This window comes from Amphiura filiformis, unplaced genomic scaffold (assembly GCF_039555335.1).
Source record: "Amphiura filiformis unplaced genomic scaffold, Afil_fr2py scaffold_29, whole genome shotgun sequence".
Classification (NCBI taxonomy): domain Eukaryota; kingdom Metazoa; phylum Echinodermata; class Ophiuroidea; order Amphilepidida; family Amphiuridae; genus Amphiura; species Amphiura filiformis.
In genome coordinates this window covers 1,464,831-1,489,588 of record NW_027305493.1, presented here as the reverse complement: position 1 = coordinate 1,489,588, position 24,758 = coordinate 1,464,831, and the positions used below count along the sequence as shown (strand labels likewise).

At 36.6% G+C, this 24,758-nt stretch overlaps 1 long non-coding RNA gene across 1 annotated transcript; it reads right to left on the bottom strand.

Moving 5' to 3' along the window:
* Positions 1 to 5,066: 5,066 nt before the first annotated feature.
* Positions 5,067 to 24,281, bottom strand: LOC140143809 (uncharacterized). The gene is made up of 2 exons (XR_011857802.1): positions 24,034 to 24,281; positions 5,067 to 10,546 (listed from the first exon to the last, which is right to left on the bottom strand). It is a non-coding gene; the product is annotated as an uncharacterized lncRNA (long non-coding RNA).
* Positions 24,282 to 24,758: the final 477 nt, after the last annotated feature.

The following is a 24,758-nucleotide window of genomic DNA, read 5'->3' as shown; positions in this document are numbered from 1 at the left end:
CTATCTGCCGAACTCATAGTTAACGATAATTATGTGACATGATCTGGTCCATGGGGGCCAAAGGCGGCAAATTTGAAACTCAGATAAAGGTTAAAAAAAACAAATAAAATACATAAGAAAATAGACATCAAAAAACTTCATAACTTTAAAACCAAGTATGCTAGACCTTTGGTGTTTCCAGTAATCATAGCCTATTGTACATGTAATAATTACAGTAACTCAATTTTCAAAAATGCCTCCTTTGGCCCCCATGGACCAGATCATGTCACATTTATCGTTACAAGATAAAATGAGGTTTGTTAGGGTTAAGGTTTATAGTACTTTCTGAGATATTTCAAAGATGAACATTTTTAGGGTGATCAGAAATATTTCTAGGAAAAAGCAGGTGGAAAAAACTGCTATTTCATCGTAAGGGAACAGTCCAAAGATTAATGTCCTCTAAATGAAAGAGAGGATTCAAAGTGTCAATTATATTTCACTTAAAGCAATGTGTGATTTGCATAAAAATAGATTCCTATTTAAATGTTTGTTTTCACTGATTATCCTCGATTGATTTCGTGCCAAACAAATGAGGTATAACGAAGAAAATTGCGATTTCATTCCAGCGCCTACAATGCGTGTACTAGTACTACGCTCGCCGATCGTAACATGTAATACTGCACGAGCATCGCGCCGACGTGTACACATAAACTGACATCCACGGAGATGTTAGCAAGCATTCGATCGATGAACTCCGGTTTTAATATAAAAATTTAAATTTTACTGTTATTTAAAAAGAACTTCAGGTTTAGTCTTTTACGTGGTATTTTAATACACCGCTGGGCATTATAATTATGCAAAAAGTAGAAATCCGAGTAAAATTGAGGGCGTCGCTGTGAAGCAAATCACACATTATGGCTTTAATGCTATAACGTTGATGTTATTTGATCCAGTTCTGGTTCTGTTACAGATGGGGAGGACTATTACATGTAGGATGAAACAAATCTAGTTACATTGATAAAACCTTGATTTTTCAGTTGTTCCCTAAATAAGCCCCATTTGGAACCAATTACTCCTAAGCAAGCACATTTTGTTCAGTAAAAGATTTTATCCCTTCTCTACTGGATACTATTAGTTGCCCCCTGTTTGTTCACAAAATACGGGAAAATATATACGGTCGGTGACATATTTCATGAAGCTGCAGGCTGAATGGAATACAGCACCAGACCATAGATATTTTCCCATATTTTGTGAGAACAAACAGGGGGTGGCGATTTTATCCTTTATTGAACATGAATTCCATTATCTGCCGACTTGTTGATAATTTTTGCTGCGGGAATTTAGTTTGATAATCTTACTGAAAAGTAGGCCTGTTTCTTCCCTGCTTTTAAACAGTGCAGCCATGCCGCGTGTGAAGTCTTAGGAAAGCGTGTGTGTCATGTTATGCAAATACGGGAAATATTACCTGCCTGTAAATTAATGAGGAGTATGCAGGTAATACAGATTTTTATCCAAGTGGTGTTTGACCAATGAGATAACAGAATTCTTATCAAAGGATAAAACTCTTAATAAAGGGTTCACAAAAATAACTCCCCCGTAAAATTACAAGACATAATTTCTTTGCATAACTTGACATACATTTCATTGATTTGACAAATCTAAAAACCTGTGAATATAGGAATCATTTACCTACCCTCTCAAAGTTCTTTCTTTAAAAAATCTTTTTGTTTTGAACAAACATAATCACATTTTCCAAAAATGATGCTTTCAGAAAAAGTTGCACTTTTCCACATGCTATACATTTAATGTACAAAAACATTCTCGATATCAATGTTTTGATTTATTTAATGGTGTTTTTGTTTTCATTAATTGTTATGTATATGATTACCCAGTCACCCATGCAATCATCTTCAGTATAAAACAATGATTCATTGACATGTGTGGGTTTTTCTAGATTTTATTGAGCGGTGTTTCAAAAATGGAAAAATCAATTTAGGGTTACAAAACATTTCTTTGCATAACTTACATGTAACATTCATTTTGTTGATTTGAAAAATTTAAAAACATGTGAATAGAGGCATCTTTTGCTACCCTACCAAAGTTATCCCTTCTTAAAATCTTTTTTGTTTTGGTCAAAAATAATCATATTTTTCAAAATTGATGCTTTAAAAAAATGTGCACTTTTCAACATCCCATACATGTAATGTACAACACTTTCTAGATATCAATGTTACAATTGATTTAATTGCTTTATTTTCCTTCACCTTTTTGTCTCTTAGTCACCCATGCAACCATTACGTAGTACAAAGTAATGATTTGTTGAAGCTAATTTGGACATAAATAAGGATGTTGAAAAGTGCAACTTTTTCTGAAAGCATCATTTTTCTGCCTCGCCTCCGCCAGGAGGTAGTATGATTTGAAATTTACACCTAAAATGCCGCACATTGCGCGGCATATAGACCGATTGTACAAATTTATATTCTGACAAGTACTCTAATTTCCGCCCAATATCGAGAGCCCAATATATATCCCCCACCACTTTGCGCCATACATAAATTCGCCTATCGCCATTTCCGAATGTTCAAAAAGGTAACCACGCTTCCTCAGCATGTGCAATAAATTAGCATTAAAATTAATCTTATTCTATAGGGATTCTAGAAACACCTAGCACGTGGCGCCAATGGTGCGAGTCTATCAAGCTCATGAATTATGCATTAGAATTTTTTCAAACTCATATGTTGTATAATTGAAGACCGAATTAAAAAGACTAGCTTGCGTATGCCGTCCTGTCAACCAGACCAAAAATGCCATACTGCGCAGGTCAGCAACCAATCACGGCGCGCCTTTGTCATGACGTCAGACGCAAACTAGTATTTTTAATTCGGTATTTAATTATGGGTTGTAGCCTCATCATGGAATAAAGATAGAGCACATCAGCAATATCGTAGAAATCAAGTCGGACAACCGTTATGCTGTGTATGGCAATGGGAAAACACATTAAACAAGGTTTAATTTCATGATTACATGAAACCTGATTATCAATGCAAAAACTTTGGCTGGAGAAGTTGAAGCTGACGTTCATGGCGACACTTTGGATGTGATAATTTGACATCATGGATTGTTTTGTGCAAAATTTGAGGTATTTTTGTGTCATTTAATACGCGGTGAGTCAGCAGGCCGACTGGCATGCATGCTAGGCTCGACTAGGCCGCAATCATCGTGCATGCGTGTCTACATCATAATAATAGGTTGAAATGATGGGATTGAAAAGACCGGCTAGCTATTTGATTTCTCTGCATACGAGATGTATGTGCTGTGCCGTGTTCAACTATGATGCGCCTAGCCGCGCCTAGCCGCGCCTATGGCCGGCTTCATTGCTGTTCAAATCATGTACTAAAGTATTGCAATTTTATTGCGTTGATATAATTCGGAATAATTCGTTTTAAAGTATTTGCTTCCCATGCGTGGTTGGTCATGTTGGTGGTATGTATGTCAGTTTTTTACATTCTACTGAGTACTGATTGCAATATTTTTGTATGCATACCCATGACCGTTTCAAGACTATGACTGAGAAATTTGCTTTTTGTTTGTTAAGATAAAAATAAAAATAAAATGCAAGAATCATCTTTCCCCACACAATACTTCTTACAAACAAGGTGTTGATATTGGCCCTTTCGATGCAAAACAAAGCACAAATGAATGAAAGAAAACAAAACAATAATGTTTTTGATTTTTTATTCAATTACACATACAAAAAAGTAATGGCCTATGAAAAGACGCCCCTAAATATAATAATATTAATATTATTTTAGTCCTGAATACAAAATGTAATAAACAAGCATAAAAGAATCTGATACGAAAATCTGTTACTCTGAAACGTTACAATTGTAATTTTCAGTCAAAAAATCCACAAGAAATGACTCTTGATACAACTTAGGCCTATATTTTAAAAAACAGAAACGGCTGCCTGCATCTGGAACTCTTCATATCTGAAAGTTTGAAGGTCTTATTTCATACATCAGAATTATCTGCAAGATGGCTTTAGGTGACCGTGGCCCTATTGGCTAATGCACAAATTTAGATTTTCTTTCTATTTAAATAATACTATAGTATGTTAAAGCTTATGCCCTGTAGATTACATTCGGTTCTTGAGATATGGCCTGTCAAAATGGCGCGAAACCAAAACAAAAAATTGGCAACAACTTTCTGTTTATTTTCTATATTTTTGCAGTTTCCAGTTGCCAGATGATTTTCTAATTACATGCATGAATTATGCAAAGTAAAGATTTCAGATAATCAGATACAATTAAAAGAGCTATGGCACTGAGGCATGGTAGGCTATGGGTAGAACACACACTATACTACAAAATTACGGTTGCGTTTTGGCAAATTTCAATTTGCATAATTAATCAGGGCCACTTATTAGAAAAGTTGATTAGGGCCCAAATTAATTATGCAAATGGAAATTTGCCAAAGGCATCCATGGGTTTTATATCTTATTTTGTAGCCGATCTGAACATTTTACTTTGTATAACTCTTGCATATATAATTAGAAAATAAGGCCTACCTGACAACATTGCATAACAAAAATAAAAGAAAGCCATTTTGACAGGCCATATTTTGGTAACGAATATCCGATTAAAATAAAATTTTCAGTCTTGTAATCAGGAGAGAATGGGCTCACATATTTCAATCAGACAAAATCTATATCCAATAGCGTTACCTTAAAGCTAGCATTATAAGTGTCTCCTTAACTAATAACAAAAGGTGCCCATTTGTATCTTGGAGGCATTGTCTTTTTTAAAGACATTTCTTGTTGGAAATTGTGATTATTTTTGGCCAAAACAAAAAGATTTTAGACGAAAGAACGTGGGGGGGGGGGGGTAGAAAAACGATTCCTTTCTTCACAGGTTTTTATTTTTTTCAAATCAACGAAATGAATGTCAAGTTAGGCAAAAATATGTTTTGTAATTTTAGGGGGGAGTTATTTTTTGTGAACCCTTTATCATTAGGATGCATTTTGTACTTCAGTAATTTTAGGTTTATATTTTACATACACAGACACAAAGAAGATCTACATGTAGCACTTTTTTCTTTACAATCCATGAAACATTTTATTGTTAAGGATAATGTACAGTATATATTATAAGAAGTGGGTGTTTCCATAACCTGACCACCTTTTCTGACTACCTTTTCTGACTACCTTTTCTGACCAGATTGAGCCCTGTGATATTTGATTCTTACACTATAGACCACAATGGCCTTATCCCAATGCCATAGTCCAATAACATTAACTAAACAATCATAGTGCAAAATTTGACTTCAAGTTGCAGAGTATGAGGTTTTTGTACCCCAATTTTCAAAGGTCATTCAATGAATGTACAAATGTATTGGAATTAAAGAACTGTGCACTAATAGATGAGAATGTTTTGGATCCTAGTGTTTTACGCCATAATCATAGACAGTCATGCTGGGTGATAATTAGCAAGCTTTTCTCTGGGACTTGTTAATAGATAAACAACATTTTTAAGGGTACACGGTTGTTATTTCTTTCTTATTTGTGATTTTGTTTTGTTTAATACAGTTTTGTTTGTATATTTAATATCTTGGATGCACCATCGGATCGAGTGCCACTGATGTAAAAGCAATTTCCAAATAAAAACTTGAAACTTAAAAACTACAACACTTTCATGGTAAATGAAATTATTTAAAACAAATAAAATAAAATTTTGCACACACATCCAATTTTCCTGATTTCATTCGAACGAGTGCTCCCTAGTGTTACCCTCAGCACTTCCCTGTTCAGACTTTGTCTGTCTGATGGACAATTAAGGGTATACGATGTATTGTTGGTCGAAGCAGCAGAAAAAGTAGTTCACATCACCTTGCAAATGGTAGTGAGCTTTAGCAAGAATTGCATTGTTTAATAAGCCCAATCGGCATTGGAAGTTTGCAATGCATTGTGGGACACATTTTGCAGTTTTGGGACACTTTGTCCTTTGACCTATCGGGAAAATTCAGAAAAATTGGGGTTTTGAGCGTACAAAATATAACTTAAAACGTGTTACTAGAATAAAAACAAACCCAAAAATTTGATTATTGTATTATTAATTATTTTATTATTTATAATGATAACATTATTACAATAATAAATTAATGATTACAGCAATTTTCCAGATATGTCAGAGGTCAAAGTGTCCCAAAAAACCTGTCAAGTTATGGCGATTGGGCTTATTCATATAGCGAGCGTGTAGAATAATTCAAATATCACAGATATAAGTATAGGTCCTGTGGTTCTTGAGTTATGTTGTAGAGAGGGCTGAAACAATAACACTTTTGTAAAACGTACATAACTCATAAACAATAAACTAAGCAAGTTTTCGAAAGTATATGATTTGTATAATGAACTTCTGCAAAACACCAAAGTGTTATTTTTCAATAATATATTGATTCAGATAAATGAAAATCTGCTTCGACCAACAATACCTCGTATACCCTTAAATCCATATTCACATTCATGCTGCACCCTTAATATACATGATATATCAGGGCATGTTTGACCCAGAGAAGATGTAAAGAAAGGAGATAGATCCAGCTATCCTCAAACAAAATATGTGTGTTGCCGCTCATTCAAAAGCAATCACGCTATTTAGGTTTAACAATAAAATACAACAAAAGGGTTCGAACCCATGACGGGTGTGATACACAAGTTGCTGCTTACTAGTTTTAGGGAAAGGTCAGTGTCTGTATACCATCAATACTATGCATACCATGCATGCAGATCCTAACATCCAGTTTATTTCAAATAAAATATGACCGAAGTTCCATGGCAAATAATAATTTTGCACGCTTGGTTACGCTTTCAACCTCTACGATTTATGATACAGCCTATTTTCAATTATCAAAATATCTTTATTAAGTTTGCAGGAAATGACAGGAAAATACATAAAACAATAAAATATAGATGATCAAAAATCATCCCTTTTCTAACAAAATCCTAAAACACTCTCCTAAATAATTAATATATGTTCCAAAATGGGCGGAGTTTTTTGGAATCTTTACAAAACTACATTTCTTTCTTATAGTATCCACGTGTGGCATCCCTTCAGAGCAACATCAGGTACTTAACACACACGTGTCATACTTTCAAGGGATTCTCTATAGAAACATTGGATATGGTTTCAATTCTGGAGTGAAAATTAATCAACCGCACCCTGAACCGTAGTCGGCAACCCACATCACATCAAAGGCTACTTTCAAGTAGATATGTAACTACTTGAGAATAAAGGACTATGAATAGGTGCGACAGGATTACCTACGGGATTATCTCAAGGATATAATTCCGTTCTCCCTCCTTCTTTTTCAACTTTCCTGGTTTGACCATAGGCCTGAATGTGACCTTGTGAAGTGGTAATTGTGTTTACTCTATTGATTATTGACCCAGCACCTGAAATGATAACTGTCTCCTCTCTTAACTGAGAAGTTAACTGCCCTGTGAAAAACCATGGAAGTATGGAAAAACAAAACAAATTTCACTTCAGTTGATAATTTCAATTTTATGTCACTTAACATCCAGAATGGTACAACATTATTGTGCAAAGTGTAAAGATGATAACAATGAAGCAAACATCAAAATAATGTCAAATAAGATTGTCAAAAAAGATGGTCAGAAAAGGTGGTCAGAAAAGGTAGTCAGAAAAGGTGGTCAGGTTATGGAAATTCCCATAAGAAGTCACATGTGTTCATTTAAACAATGAAGACAAATGATCTGTACACCTGCATGTTTCTCTTGGCTGCACAACAATAACAAGCACCGGGCATTTAAACCCAATTGACTTCGCGTAACTGCTTTTTGTACTCGGCTCACAAAAGAAGCCACCAAATCCTTATTAATGGTCACACGCCAGTGATTTTTCAGCTGTAGGAAGCTGGAGGACAAGATGTTGATTAAGTTATCAAGTAGAGAATTTTGACCAAAGACCTCACACCAGGAGGGTGAACTTGCATAGGAACAATGCCGGAAACTATACGTCACGCTATTGTTCGACTTAAACTACATCATTTTACTACCCCTTGCGTTTCCGATAATACAGCTTTATGCTGGTTTCATATAACCAGCATTAGTCTCCTCCACCTTCGCAACACGGTACGTGGAGTGACTGGAATCACAATGACAGCGGAGGAGAATAGACAATTTAATTCTATCAAGCATATAATACCTGAACAATCACCGTCATTTGATCGATTTACTACAGAATATATTGTATACACAAAATATAATTTTAAAATTGTAAACCTGTTAACTTATATACTTGTGTACTAAAGTATAAGGACACGCGTGAATAAAATCATGTAGAAGACAAAATGGCCGCTAATCCGCCTATTGTCTAGACTTAAACTACATCTTCCGGTTTGTTACGTAATACTAGGATGCCAGGCCCTGCATGCTCACACTTTTTAATCTAGCGGCATTTTTCAAACTGTATACTTAATCTACCAAAACACGTTTCAAAACGTAAAAAGGGGCCAAGTTTAAATCTTTCCTGTGTGACTTTTCACCCTTTTTTAAACTTGGTCCCATTCAGTAAAGTGGTACCGTAATAACATGAAGAATGAGTCCTAATTTCTACATGCAACAATTAGGTTTAAGCCCGGGGGGGTTTAAGACTGTTCGAAAGCGGTGCAATATGACGTAGGCTATGTATTATCAAAAACATTTGAAGGTTTATGTTTCATTATATTGCGTGTTCATAAAGAGTAGTAGTAGTAGTAGAGTATTATATGTACTTAGCAAATTGACTGTCTGTCAACCTGTTACATATTATAGACCCTACATCTGTACATAAGGCGCAGGATCGCACAAGACGATGAAGAATTTAACAAAGTGAGTATTTGCTACTCTTGCTTAAATCAAAATACATTATAACGTCTTTACGGAAAAACTTCAATCAAGCACGAACATTAATTAATTTACTCTACAAAATGAACACTGACAACTAAGAAAACAAACAAGTAGCCTAAAGATGACTTCGTATGGGTCTTTAGAAACTTTCATAAATGGGACCAAGTTTTAAAAAGGGTGAAAAGCCACACAGGAAAGATTTTTAAACTTGGCCCCTTTTTACGTTTTGAAACGTGTTTTGGTAGATATTAATTCTTTTTTGAGGAAAAAGATATTGCGCGGTAAGTGGTTCTTTGTAGCCATGCGAGGTCAAGTGTTCACGAGTAATTTTACACCATTTTTGGACATTCAAAAATTTTAGCCAAAAATTTCAAAAATTTTGAACTTCGTTATTTGAGCTAATTTCGACCTAATAATCACTTTTATGTATCGATCCAGTGTTCCGGAGTATTTTGACACTATTTTTGGACATTCCAAAATTTTAGCCAAAAATTTCAAAATGTTTGAACTTCGTTATTTGGGCGAATTTCGACCTAATAACCACTTTTATGTATGGATCAAGTGTTCCGGATTATTTTTACACCATTTTTGGACATTCAAAAATTTTGGCCAAAAATTTCAAAATTTTTGAACTTCGTTATTTTTGATAAATTTCGACCAAAAACCCACTTTTATGTATCGGTCAAGTGTCCTCGAGTATTTTTACACCATTTTTGGACATTCAGATTGTATTATACAACAGCAATCACAGCAATGACTACGGTACATGATAGAATCTTACACTACTACTCATAGTTAAAATTATTATCATTTTCCTATTGGGGTTGCCGCGAGGAGTAATTTGAGACAAGTTACTATTGAATCGGTGCTTTTTGAAAAGTTAGATTCTGTGCATGAGATTTTCACCTAATTTACATTGTAACTTCCGAACTAAGCACCCTAGTGCAATAAACAATGACGTTTTTACTTTCTACCAATGAGAGGAATAATTTGAGGATTAATTACAACCAGTCGGAAAGCCAGTTCACCATGTTCACGATTTCGAGCAAATCTTAAACATGGACGTAGCCCCTTGACGAACTTCCTGACTGCAACATTGTAGAACAAATTTTAATTTTTGTCCCCATTATGACCTTCAACCCCTCGTGAGAAGCCTAGGGGCATAATCGATACCTTTAATATATTTCTGTATTTATCTTTGTTTTATTTTTATAACATTTTAAATGTCTTGTATTTATATGTCGAAAACTGACCAACAATCAATCAATCAATCCATTAATTGACAATCAATTATTTAATCAATCAATCATAATCATTCAATCAACAAATTTCAAAATCTTGGCCCGGGTCGTGGAGCGGATCCCTGAGATAGAGCGTACACGGGTCGTTACTTCCGACGATCACTTCGCTCCAGCAGGCTGCCGCATCGGGTTTACTCTTCATTTGCTCTAATGTAGACACACCCCAGCAATTCCGATGGCAACTACCAATATCGTCATCGTACCACATCATGCAATAATCACAAATATCTTCGCATATATCTTCGCTTAATGGGTGTATCTTGGAAGCCGAAATCATGTTGACTGATGATACGACCAACATCAAAGCGACGACCGCGAACATGGCGACGTGCTGACGATTCATCGGGCGATTCATGGTTGGATTCTGTCACGGAGAAATACAAAAATTGGCATGTTTGTTTACCTTAATTAATTAAATGTTTTGTTATTAATACTGAACCTGACAGTAGACCCTTTTGGGGCCATAGGGTTAATTATAGCCTCCTTGAAGAATGGCAGGAATGGCACAATACTGAATGGTTGTCTCGGTCCCAGCCGGTTTGTGTTCCCTCCGTCAATAAATTTTGTTTGTTTAGCACAAATCGGCTGGGACCGAGACTATACTGAATGGTCGACTGCAGATCCGTCGGATAACGCTTTTTCAATGGGAAATGAACTTTGCTGCTTGGATGATATCACGATGAGGTTAGCATTTATTCCGTATTGAAAAGCGTGTTCCGACTGATCTGCACTGGCGACCGGCCGCGGCCTCAATAGGAAGGTGCGATGCGAAATGGTCTATGGTTTGGGTAAAGCCTTTTGAATTATACCTCCTCCTATTGTATCCTTCAAGAAGGTTAGCTGTCCTATTTATAAAGGAGACGAAAAATCTACGGGTGGACGGACTTGCCATACCAATTAAGGCAGGGGGGGGGGGGATTAGGAAGTGTTGAAAGGCTGGTCGGTCGGAATTTTTTTTAATATAAGTTTTCCTTCCGGAAGAGGCTATAAAAATTGAATGAGCCTAAAAAATCTAAATATAAGTTGTCTGAAAATATACCTTTAAGATTTCTGAATTTTTTTCAAACAATTTTCGTCAAAATCTAGATATTCGACCCATAGGCCTACGCTATGAGTTTGAATACTCATATGTAGTAAAGTACAAGGTGTCCCATAAAAAGGTTACATGTAGAAAATGAACCGCATTTTGTGATGGTACAACAAAACTAGGCCTATGTCATATTTTCAGATATTATTTATTGATCCTTCTTGTAACTGTTTGCTAAGTTTCAATAACTTAACTTATGAGCGCAAGATGACAGGGGTGTTAAGAGTGGCTAACCATCAAAATATCGCACAACGAAAGTCGTACACACGCTCATCTTTGTTTTCAGATTTTTCTTTATTGTATAGCCATAGGCTAGAGCCGGCGTTAGCCATAGGCTAGAGCCATACTTTAATTTTGTTTTGCAATATTTGTTCGCACGTTTAACGGGTTATCTAGCCACTGTGTAGATTGAAAGTTGCAGGATGTACAGTATGTATGCGAATGAAGAAGTAGATAGATTTTCTATAATAAAATGTCTTCAGGAGAGGAGAAATCATAACGAAAACACCTAAGTCCGTCAAATGCACGAATAAAAATACGTGTGTAGTATAGGCCTATCCACCATTGGGGAATTGCCGCAGCTGATTAGAGTCGTTCATTTCGTGCGGTACATGATTAGAGTCGTTCATTTCGTGTGGTAAATACTAGCGGGCAATGGGTGTATTTTTTGTTTGCTTTTGTGTTGCTTTTTGGAAACACTCGCGCTCGCTATAAAACCGTTCATTTGTTTGCACAAACCTGGTCTCCTACACATGCAGCCAATTTGTGTCGGGCGATCCGAACAAACATCGTGATAGCCACATACAGTCTGGTCCGAGTCACAGACTATCAAGTGCAAAGTTTACCAGTGACCTTCGATAAAGTCGATACTGTAGTACAAACATGCTATATACAGGGTGTCCCTGAAAGAACTGTATCGTCAGAAACTTAATTGTTTGGGTATTTTAACGCCACAACTAAACAAAACTAAATACTTGGTGCAGTTGAGCAATAAATCGGCTATCACATACTTTTTGACAAAAAGACGAAATATTAAGATTAGAAATTTAATAATTTTTACTTCATTTACTGTATAAAACATACATCTTTTGACTCATTGTGACACCAGATTTTTTTTCTTTTTTGAGAAACAAAAATCCTTCCAAACTTTACATAGAGCCAAAAATTTACAAGATTAAATTTTTTATTTTGGCATAACAATTTAGGGAATTTTGTTTTTGTTTGTTAACGTTTGTTTTAATACGCAATCACTCAGGCACACCCTTTCCAACGAAAAATGAAAACTTTAATCTCAACATTTCATTTTTAGCATGGAGAAAGGAAATCATAACTTCCCTCCCGTTCCTCCCCATTTTCCCCTTCTGTTTTTCTTCTTTTTTTCATTTTGCTTTTCACCTTTCCACATTTTTTCTTCTCAGACAACCCTTGTTTACCAAAAGTAATAAATTTTATTTAATTTATGACGACACCGCATTCTATCATCCCTGTCTAGCCCCGCTCCAAAGGTCTGACCTGGTTGTTAAACCGGCGCAGGCCAGATGTCAGAACTGCAAATCAAATGCAGCAAGGTAGAGGTTGTAATATCGTGCACATAGCTACCTATACCTTGCTGTGTATAGTGAACAGAACACGTGTATTTTGCTCACTGGCAATTGATACAAACAGAACGTATCAATAAATGGGACAGTATGAATGGATTATTTTCGAAGTTTATGTTGTGATGAAGTTTGGAAGTCAACATGTGCGATGATGCTGAGTATTAGGGAACAAACCAAATGACGTCCTATAAACGGTTTCGTTTAGGAGTGAGGGGGTAAAAATACTCGATTACGTTTGTACAAAAACATCGGTCTGAAGAATGTGTCATTATTATTAGGCCTATTATGTCAAAATTTTCAACATTTCACTATTACGTTTCTGGCAGGGAGGGAGGGGGTCGGCTGAGAAATGAAACTAGTTACGTTTATAGGACGTCATCGATCTTTTGGTTTGTTCCTTATAGGGTCTACAGGGGTTTTAACAACATGGTGTATCGCCTAAACTTGGTCAGTTGTATTTGAAGTTGATGTTCTTACAGAGCTGAATAGATTTCAGGGTCATCCAAGGTCACCCAGGGTTCATCTGAGGTCAAATTACTAAAACTGTCATATGGGCACGAAACTTGGTGGATATAGTCAACACTTAGAGTAAAATTTTGGAAGGTCATTTCAGGGTCATCCGAGGTCACCCAGGGGCATCTGAGGTCAAATTACTAAAACTGTTATGGGCACGAAACTTGGTGGGTATAGTCAACATTTAGAGTCAAAGTTATTGGAAGGTAATTTCGGTGTCATCAGAGGTCACCCAGGGGTTATCTGATGTCAAATTACTAAAAACTGACGTAACAGCATGAAATTTGGTGAGTACAGTCAACATTAAGAGTCAAATGTTTGGAAGGTCATTTTGGGGGTAATCCAAGGTCACTTAGGGGTCATCGGAGGTCAAATGACTAAAATCTGTCGTATGGGCATGAAACTTGGTGGGTACAGTCAACATTGCTAAAAAACTGTATATACATACAAAAACTTCCAACACACGGCTCGGGTTGTTTTGGTAAAGCAATACCAACACCTGTTGTGAACTCGACACCACGAGGGGATATCCCATATCCCAACCCGTGCTCTGGGCATCTTGTAAAACATAAACATTACACAGCTGTGCGGCCTATTACATCATGATGCAGTCATGTCTACAGTAGAATTCATCTCGACCTTTGCAGGACTTAACCCCATTAAAAGCTATTAAACCAAGATAACACTCATTGAAACAGCTCAACTGATTAAATCGGATCTTCTCTGGTTGTGCACAAGTGACTGTTTTCATGTGCGATATTGCAATAAAGCTGGTATTCATAGCTTCAGTTGGGTAACCGATTATAAAGGAAACGAAAGGAAACAATGTTATTACAATGTGGCTTTGTTCACGAAATCAGACAATGGCGTGCTTTTTGTAAACCAGCATTCTTGAAAATGAGCAACATAATGATTTTTGACTTAACACGGTTTGGAAATAATTTCTTCATATTTTTTGGTGTTATCTGTCGTTTACATGTCCTTCCTAAAACACAAAAGTACGACCCTCTCCAAACACCTAAATTAGCTAAAAATTTAGGACATGTTACAAAACTATATTGTCTAGAATTTTAGAAGAGTACTTTTAATATTGGCCGGTTATTTTTCACACAGCGACGTTAACTAGGCAATGTACTATTACCTATAACATTAACTAAAACACCAAAGTACGAATATTTCCAAACATCTAAATTAGCTAAAAATTTAGGACATGTTAAAAACTATATTTTCTAGAACTTTAGAAGAGTACTTTTTATATTGGCCGGTTATTTTTCACACAGCGACGTTAACTAGTCATATCCCCATACTGTTAACGTAGGGCTATTTGTAAAGGTCACGCGTCAATGGGAAAAAGCACTGTGTCTTGTATATAGGAAAACGGACAGTAACTGCAGTATGTTTCCATATTATTTCCTTCTTTAATCACCCACACTCCCCATCCACCATCCAGGCTTCGCCCATACAGGGTTCTGAAAAGAAACTCACATTTAAACACAACCACTACCATTCCATCACCCAACAACCATAAACGCCAACCGCGTATGCCGAAAACCGCGCAACCGAGAACCGCTCTAGTTACCTTTTATGTTTGTCTTATTTTTCATTGTTGAACTTATTGAACAAAAGAAACATAATTGAAAAATAAAGTATTGTACACTGAAAATAAATAAGTTTTAGAACTTCTTGACTCTTAGTGGTTACAAATAAAGGAAGGTGGTCATTAGAGAAGAACACGTTTTTGGTGAAAGCAGGTCTGCACGCTGTATCTCATGTCATCAGTATAGTGAAATGAAAAACAATCTTTTGCATTTAGGCCTTGTTTGGATTTTGTTGACTTGAAATCGCTACTCGTTTGTTTTTACATTTCTGACTGATATCTTGAAATAAAAGTGAACAAGTTTTATTCTTTGTTTATCAGAATAAAATACTGCATTTGCCATGCTATGGCTGGGCCTACTCAAGTGCCCCGCCAAATGCACGGTGGCTGTGACGGTGGTATAATGAACCTCGTGTTGCATTATGTCACGTAAAAAGCTTGCTCAGGAATGCGTGGAATGCGGATTAAGTACGTAGGTTGTGAACTTGACATTCACAGGGGTACTAGTAGAGGGTACAGATTATGTCATGAAAAGGATATTTATAATTGTTAACATTAACTTAGATTATTTTCAAAAATCTACATGTAACCTTTTTGGGGACACCCGGTACTTCATATTTCATTTCATTTCATATTTATTTAGCACTCAAACATTAAAAATTACAATTGCACACAATTACAATCAGATTGCACATATTAAAAGACATAAAATATAGGGTGAATGCAAAGTAGTTCCAGTATAATAAAACGACAAAGTGAGAACATTCTTAAAATTCCAAAGAGTACCAAGGATAGCCCAAAAAACCTCCAATAATAGAGGCTTGTTTCCGTTGGGTCCTTTAATGAATGACAAAGAGGACAAAACAGGGAACAGGCAGCGCGCACTATCAGGCATGAGAATTTTCAGTTTAAAACTGAATTCAGTTTTTTTTATAGTTAAAATTTCCGCAACTTTATTTAATTTCAGCCCGTTTTTGGTACTTTTTGCCCAATTTCACGCACATTTTCAGTTTTTTCAGTTATTTTTAGGAAGGTGCAGTCTCATGCCTGCACTATAGGCCTACAGCCCGTCTAAAAAAAAAAAAAAAAAATTGTGCAAGTGAAAAGCGCCCTCTTTGGCAATTAGAAAATACGGTTGTGACATGATGCTTGCTTAGCTCTCAAATGCCGTTTGTTCTGTTCAATTTGTTTGTTTTAATCTCGAGATATGGTTAGTGTTGATAGTTGATCATCACCCCCTGATGGTCATAATCTATATAGCGCCATCTATCAGTGTTTATGTTAGATTCCAATATGGCGATCTCCATGATAGAAGTTCATGTAAATGTGTAAATGAAAACCCGTGATTAAAACCAGTTTAATCCTAGTTATTACCAGTGGCGTAGATTTCTTTTTGACATTGGGGGGGATGGTGTTGAAAAAAATTCTTGAAGAATAGTGAATCCAGCACCTTTTGGCGACAGAATAAGTTGATGTTACAAATGCGCGCGAAGCGCGAGAAAATTTTTGCTATTTTGAAGCTAAACTGTTGAAATATGGTGCAAAAGTGGAATAAATGGGCGCGAAGCGCGAAAATTTGCACTTTTGGGGCTAAAATGGGCAAATATGAGATAAATTTGGTCAGAAACCTATATTCAGGCGTCAACATTGGGGGATGATTGTATGGAGCATCCCCCCCTGGCAAAATGTTGGGGGGGATAAATCCCCCCCATCCCCCCCGGGATATACGCCTATGGTTATTACAAATCATCCTTGTCCACGATTCATCTATAGTTTATAGTTAACTACAAAAGGGTAAAATCACAATTGTGCCACTTTTACTAGGGAAGAGTGCTGTACAGGAAAATCAATGATAGCATCAAGTTTATCAAGAGTTCCTTCGTGAAATCAAAAGAATGCATCAATTATACAACAATACAAAATTGTTTTTACTGTACTGTTTTATCATGATCCTAGGGATATGACTCTCTTTTCCCACTTAAAACAGATTAAAAGATAAATAAATATTTCACATTATGCTGTAAAATTAAATAGGCCTACATGTGCATGCAAGGGCGGCGGAACCGGGGGGGGGGCAGGGGGGCCAGTGGCCCCTCCACTTTTTTGACTGAGGGGACCTGGCCCCCCCACTTTTAACCCATAATGTGCTGTGTGTAACATGTCTGGGTGAACATAAATAATCAAATCTCTATTCTAGACCTTAACATGCTTAAAGAACGTGTAAAAATTATGCACAAAATGGCTTCAATTGGACCTTCATTTTGCAAAATTTTCCAACTCCCCTGTATTAGGACACCCAACACTAAAAGCAATAATTTATACAATTATAGTGAAAACTTATCCACGAATGGCTTCAATTTGGGCCTTCATTTAACCCATTTTCGGATTTTTCAAACTGAAATTGTACACAATAATAGTGCCAGAATGGTCCACCAAATGGCTTAAATTGGGCCTTCATTTTGCAAAAGTTTCTCACTTCTGAGGGGGCACATCCCCTCAGACACTCCCCTGCGTCGCACAAGCGCGACGCGATGGCCGCTTCGCGGCCATTATTTTGATTTTTTTACATCACCCGGCCTGACTGGCCCCCCACTTTCAAAATCGTTCCGCCGCCCCTGTGTGCATGTCAATGATTTTATCATGGTAAATACTGTTTTCTTTGTCATTCAAGACATGTTAAAAGACAAACAAATATTGCTAGGTTAATGAACGCGTAGTACTTGTTGGGAGAGGAATTAGACAAAATAATGCATGCGAACTGATGTTGATGCGTCTAAACGTTCTTTGCGATGCGGTGCGTTGTCGCACTGCAAAATACTGCATTGCGATATCGCAATGAAGTTAAATACATTTTAACTTGGAAATGCGACGAGTTGCGTTGAGTTGCGGTAATTCGCACTACGCCAATGCGCGCGTAAACGGCGCAGAGCCACGCGACTTGCGAGCCAGAGACCAGTGGACATGATAATACAGAAAGAAGGAAAAATTAATAAAAATTAAAGGACAAAAAAGGTACATGGACGGGTCACGGGATTATGATAAAGATGAACACGTCCGCATACACGCTCTGAGAGGACGTATACGGGAAAAATATGTGTGTTGTATAAACAAAATGAAGCGGTAGACCTATACTATAAAGAAAAATGAAATTAAAATGACAAAAAGAGGTACGAGTAATTAGGCCAACGGGTTAAATTAACTAAATGAAACGGGAACGAAACAAAGAAGGAAAGAAACTAATCAGGAAATGTAAGAAAAAAGAAGAAGCTATAATAATGATAACAGAATTAAATAAAAAACATGGAAACGGGAAATCACAAGCAGCAAATAAAAAATGAAGCTAAAAGGGAAATAACAAATAACAGATTTAGAAAAAAATGGGAACGGGTTTAAATAAATAAATAACATGGAAACGAAAAATCAAAATGTATCTTTTCGATGATTCTACCTGTCCAGTAATTCTTCCTGTTATAGTGAACGCTCCCATTTACTCATCTAGCGGGGACCTGCGCGAAGCGCGGGTATCCTGCTAGTACATATAAATAGGCCTAAGTTTATTAGAGAACAAGCATCACTTCCAAGTCTTTTTGTGGTACTCTAGGGGTTTATCCTCAGAATCTCACATTTGAAAAAAAAAAAGGGCCTCATCGTTTCCTCGAGCACTGTTGGAGAAGACCGAAAACTACTGACAATGCTAATTTTACATTGAAAAAAAAAAAACACCTCCCTCCCTCATCAATTCATGAAAATCCTCTGGACGAGAACCAAAACATTAATTTTATACGGCCTAATGTTGCATTCAATTAGGCCTACTTTTATTGTCACTAATCGTCTGATATTTTTAACTCTTTATGACCATTTTACTATTGAATACTTTAATTTTAATAAACATCAGTATAATTTTGAGTTCAACGAAATGAGTTCATCATGACTAATACTAATAATAACATATTTTTAATAAAATTCGACTATGGCATAGTCTACCCAAGTGAAAGTTCGGGGTTCGCTATCAATAAACTGGTAGATTCCAAAATCAGAATTGTTCAGTGAGCCGTTATAATTATGCAAGATAATGTTGCATTCAATTACTTTTATTGTCACTAATCGTCTAATATTTTTAACTCTTTATGACCATTTTACTATTGAATACTTTAATTTTAATAAACATCAGTATAATTTTGAGTTCAACGAAATGGGTTCATCATGACTAATAATAACATATTTTTAATAAAATTCGACTATGGCATAGTCTATCCCAGAACAGGAAGAGGAAGCTGTCGCATGTCATTTTACAGTAGCCTGCACGTTACAAAAGTAGGCCTAAATATAAAGATTTAATGAATCGCCAAAAAGTTGATCTCATGAAAATTACAAGAAACCCGGTTTGACATAAAGGCCTAATAGGCCTATATTATAGCACGTGATATTAAAAGAAAGACAGCTCACCATGAAGAATGGAGACAAAATATCTCCATTGCCCATTTTGTGGGTTTGAATTTAAGTCTTTGAAGACCCTTCATGTGCGCGAATGTTTGATTATTCCGTGAAAGCAAGTCGGAATATAATTGGTAGGCTTGTATAGGCCTATGCATGTAGGCCTATATATGAAAATATTCACATATTCTTTTATACATAGGATGCTTCAGTTTTTACATAAAAATATTTCATTGTAAAAAAAAAAAAAAAAGTAATCAGGTTTCGTTAGCCTGCGCAATAAACTAGCATTAAATACATACTTATTCTAAAAACATTTTAGAAACACTTTCACGTATAATACTGCTGTGGCTTCCCCCTGTTTCGCTCTTTTCAGCATGTTCAGTGTTTTTACATGGAAATTTGTTTTGCAACAACTGCTGATAATAATGCGAGTAGGCCTATACTTGAATCATATGCCTATAGCCTATGTGATAAGGAATGTACGAACATAGTATAGGCCTATAGAGTGCACTGCACATGCACATCGGATATAGAATGTCATAGGCCTAGACATTATAATCAGATCACTTCCTAACATACCCGTTGCCAACCACACAGTTGCCAACGGAGGCAAATCTTTGAACCGGTACTTCGTGAGTATGGTTCAATAGATATCCACAAAAAAAAGCTTAAGGGAGGTGTAATGAGCGTGAACCTGGTTTGATGCAGAAAAGTGTGCCTGTAACAGACACAGCCGCCAGAAAAGGACCAGCTCAGATCGCGCGCCAAATAAGTTTGCAGTCCAGAAATTTCATTTTTTTCTAGCTCAGCCTTGCAAAAAATAGGCAGAGGTGGGAATCGAACCCGGGTCCTCCGTGTTGTAAAACCTACTGCGTTACCACTGAGCCAACTGACAATTAGCTTTGAGAAGTTTGATAGTAATCCTTGATATTGCTGAATAGAATAAATCAATACTGATAGGTCTATCTAATGTACGATGCTATTCAAATTGGCCTATAAACTAGGAATATAATGTGAAATGACTATCAATCGATTATTAATCAAGTTGTCAAGTTATCAACAATCAATAATAAACCGACGTAGGCCTATCATGGAATATTACTATTAAGGTTAAATACAATTGATTTTCAAGGCTTGATTGCAGAGGGGCGTAAGTTTAATAATGGAAACAGCCATGCAGAAAAGAATGAATTCACGCGTACAATAGTGTATCAATCTGAACTAGGGCCACGTACAAACCGCGGCTCGTGAGTCATCCTATGTTGTAGGGATAGGGAAGGGGCGACCATGATACTCCCATATGGGCTGATGGGGGAGGATTGTGGGCAGCCGTTTTCGGCAATTTTCCTTTGGATTTTCTAAATTTTCAATTTTTAAAATTATCCTGGATGATATCTGTCGTGAAATAAATCAATGCTTGTATAGGCTATAATAGGCCTAGTATGCCTATACCTACCCTGATTATGCAATATATAGGCCTACAACAATAACTACAACAACAGTAACAAAACCAACAACCAATATTTTGTTAATCTAATTTGTAAAAATATATTCATAGGCCGCGCCTATTATTAGACTAGTAGGCCTAGGCCTATAGCCTAAAAATTCCTGAATTATAGGCCCCTATAATGAAAAAAAAACGGGCAAAAACAATCAATCGCTGCAGTCAGAAAGAAACGAACAAGAAAAAAAGAAAAAGTGAGAGAAAAATAAAATAAAAATAGATGGAATGGACCACATAGTGACTCGACTGGGCACGTACCAAAGTTTTCCAGCTCAAAACTATAGTATTATATAGTCGAACGTGAGTCTGGCGCGCTTTAAACCGATTGAGCTACTGAGTGACCTGTGAAATCGATTGATCTCAAACTGACTATTATCGAATAGTGCATAAATGATAAACAATCTCATCACCGCTGTAAATGTCGGAGGTATCGATGGCGAAAAACCTCGATTTTTGCAAAAGTAGCTTAAATTTGGAGTGAAATTCAAATGGTAAAGGAATCGACATACTTTTGAGAAATAATGTAGGCAGTTAGAAATCAAAATTAACGTTCCACAATCCAGATATCGATAATGTAACATAACAGTGTTTTGTGGTACAAGATTCTCGAAAATTGTTCCCAAAAAACGGGCTAATAAAATTTAATCGGTACTGTATTTGGTTCTTCCCCATGGCAACATTATTTCTTTGGTCGATTTGTAGTACAATACAAAAAAGAAGAAAGCAACCACTCGGCGTGGTTTTATACGGAGCGAATATTTGAAAAAAACTGCATGGAACGTGTTTTTGATCTTGTGAACATGGTGCGTAAAAAATGATTTAAACGAAGGATTTTCAAACGGATTCTAAAAATTTGTATAAACACACAAAAATAATGTTAAGATACATCCATGCACCAACATTTGACTCACTGCGATATTTGATTGCTGAGAAAACGCGGTTTTAGAGAACAACTTTATACGTCTTTTATACGTTTTTATACGTTTCTTCGTGTAACCTTAAGCTAGGCCTACTAACTAATATAGGGCCTACCAAATAAATAAAATAAATAAATAAGTCAGTGAATAAATAAATAGGCATAGGCCTAAATAAATAAATAAATACATAATGCAGAATGCAGTTAGTATTTTAGTTGCAACATTCCAAACATTCTATTCACACATTCTATTATAATTTTCTGCTATACACGCAAAGGACCTGTGCCTTTAATATGTCCGCGCCTAATCAATAATGAGTCTTTCACCATGCTCACACACCATGTTAAACTATTGTATCCCTGTATAGTATTATCTACTGACCAAGTCCTAACCAGGCGGCATAGGAAGCGCAACACGTGACGTACGAGGCTGGCGAAGATACAGGGCTGACAGCCCCATTCAAAATACACGGTTAGCAATTACAAATGGAAAATTAACATACTTGCATTGTGGTACACGGTCGTACCCCGACGGTTTTAGAGTAAGATAATTTTGCTTTGACACCACATAACAAATTTAGAATTGTTTATGAAGATTTCATGATTATGTGTTAATCCAATGGCGACCTCAAAATTGGCGATATCGCTTCCATCACCGCCTGGTCCTAACAACTCAATGAAATGGATGATATAACGTACCCAATCAAGCGAACATATCAAGGTCATATCAGGGCGTTATACAAAGAATGGTCAAAGGTCAACGTTTCCAAAGAAGTATAGTAATAGATGTAGACACAAGCTTTCGTGCGGGAAACATAAACACATAGTCGTCAGTCGTGTGGTTTTTATGAGATTTGATACGGCGCTGAAGTCTATGGCTGTCCCAAAATCAGTACCAGACCCGGTTATCAGACGGCAATGTGTGTGTTGTTACAAGGAATACAAACTCATTTTATCAATAAGTGAACCACATAGAGGAATACGACATCTATCGTGAGCCGATCTGCATTCTGTTGCCTGCAAAAGCCGACGATCAGGTAAAAATTCTAAAAGCAGCGTGACTAGATATTTGCGTTAATTTCATGATACGTGTAAAACGCATTGAAAACGCCAAATTGCAGTCATAAAATATATAATATTAGTAAATCACCCAATCGAATGTTATACGTAGGTATGTGGAAAAGAACTGCAATAACAATAACAAACTATGTGCCCAAAGAGTTGTCTTTGGCATGTCGCTTTTTTGAAATATCACCAAAAATATCAAATTTTGGAAAAACGCCCCAAAATTTAAAACAAACACGAACCTTCCAAAATAAATATATATTAGCACTCGGCGGCCCAGTCACTACCTGCCGCTGTGATTTGGGGTAACTCATTGCTCCCCCTCTCCAGATACCGGTACTTCAAGGTCGCTCATACCCCAGCCCTTAAGCCAATTTCCAAAATTTCATTTGATTTGAAAATTGAATTTGAGAGTCACGCATAGGGCTGTGTAATAATTATGAGCCCTTTTGGGGAGGGGGCAAAGATTTTTTGACAGGCCGAGAGGGGAAGGTAAGCAATTTTTGGCAGGCCGAGAGGGGAGGTGCAAATAGTTTTGGCACACATCTATGGGGCACCTTTTAAATAACACGCTTTAAAAAGGCTTCGGAAAACACTACTGAAACGATCAAACCATGCAAAATTTCCTGCTCGCTACACACGCATCATTATCGAGACCATTCAAACTTTGCAAATTGGGAAGGGGGGGGGCAACAATTTTTTAGCAGGCCAAGAGGGGAGGAAGCCATTTTTTTCTTGCCTAGAGGGGGGGGGGGTCATATTTGGCATGCCATTTGGAAATTTTTCCTCGCAGGGGCAGTGTGCTGACATTTCGGGCTGTCGATAGCCGGCCAAAAAACAATCTTTGTCACCGAATATGCAAGAAATGTCATGCACACAAACGTTAACAGTTTTATTTCATTATCAAACACATGAACGCATATAATAACACACGAACATTACGCCCGGACATTACGTAGTCTTGGGTTTGATCATTTTGGAATAGGCCTATAAAAGTTGTTTGTATCATGGAAGTGTATTGCTTCCATGTTTGTATGGATGAGGCTGTACTCTGTCGATCACGAAGTGTCCTAAATGTTAATATTGTAAAATATCAAACACGCTAACAGTACATGAACACCAACTAAGACTTACCAACAAACGTTTCCAAAGTCTGCCAAAATGCTTTCTAGTAAGTTTTCTGTCTCGCCGATAGGTTCTTTTGTGAAGAATCGCTGTATTGTTTTTTAAAACCTCACAGGTGTCTTGGTGATGCTGTGTAAGGATTGGTTGTAAACCATTGCTTTTTATAGCCTCGCAAACCTTTTGGGTTCTCCTGCGCATGCTTAATAGCTCTTAATAATAATGTTAGTCTAACCAATGGTAAGATTAATTTCGTAACACCGTGGCGTCGCATTATGGCAAATCCATGATATTGCACTAAAATTATTAATGAAGCCAGAAGAGACCACGCCTAAAATTACAGGCGATCGATCATTAACCAATGACCGTCCTGCAAGGAACCACTGAACACCAAACTAGCTAGATACCAAACAGTATCTATAGGCAAACAAGACAATATCAAGTTCAAAGACCAGAATCGACGATGCCCTAAAATTGCAACATTATGTAGCAGAGACCAGCAAGCACAAAACGTTTTACATAAAATGTTTATTGTTGGGTTAGAGATAATAAAACGTTTTGATAACGTTCCAAAAACATTTTTAAAAACTACATGCAAAATATTTTACAATAACAAAAATGTTGTGATAGTGTCTTTTTATATAAAACGTTTTAAAAACGTTTTCATGACTTTATATAACCCGACATTTAAATGTTATTAAAACGTTTTGAATTAAACCAAAACGTGTCTCTAACAC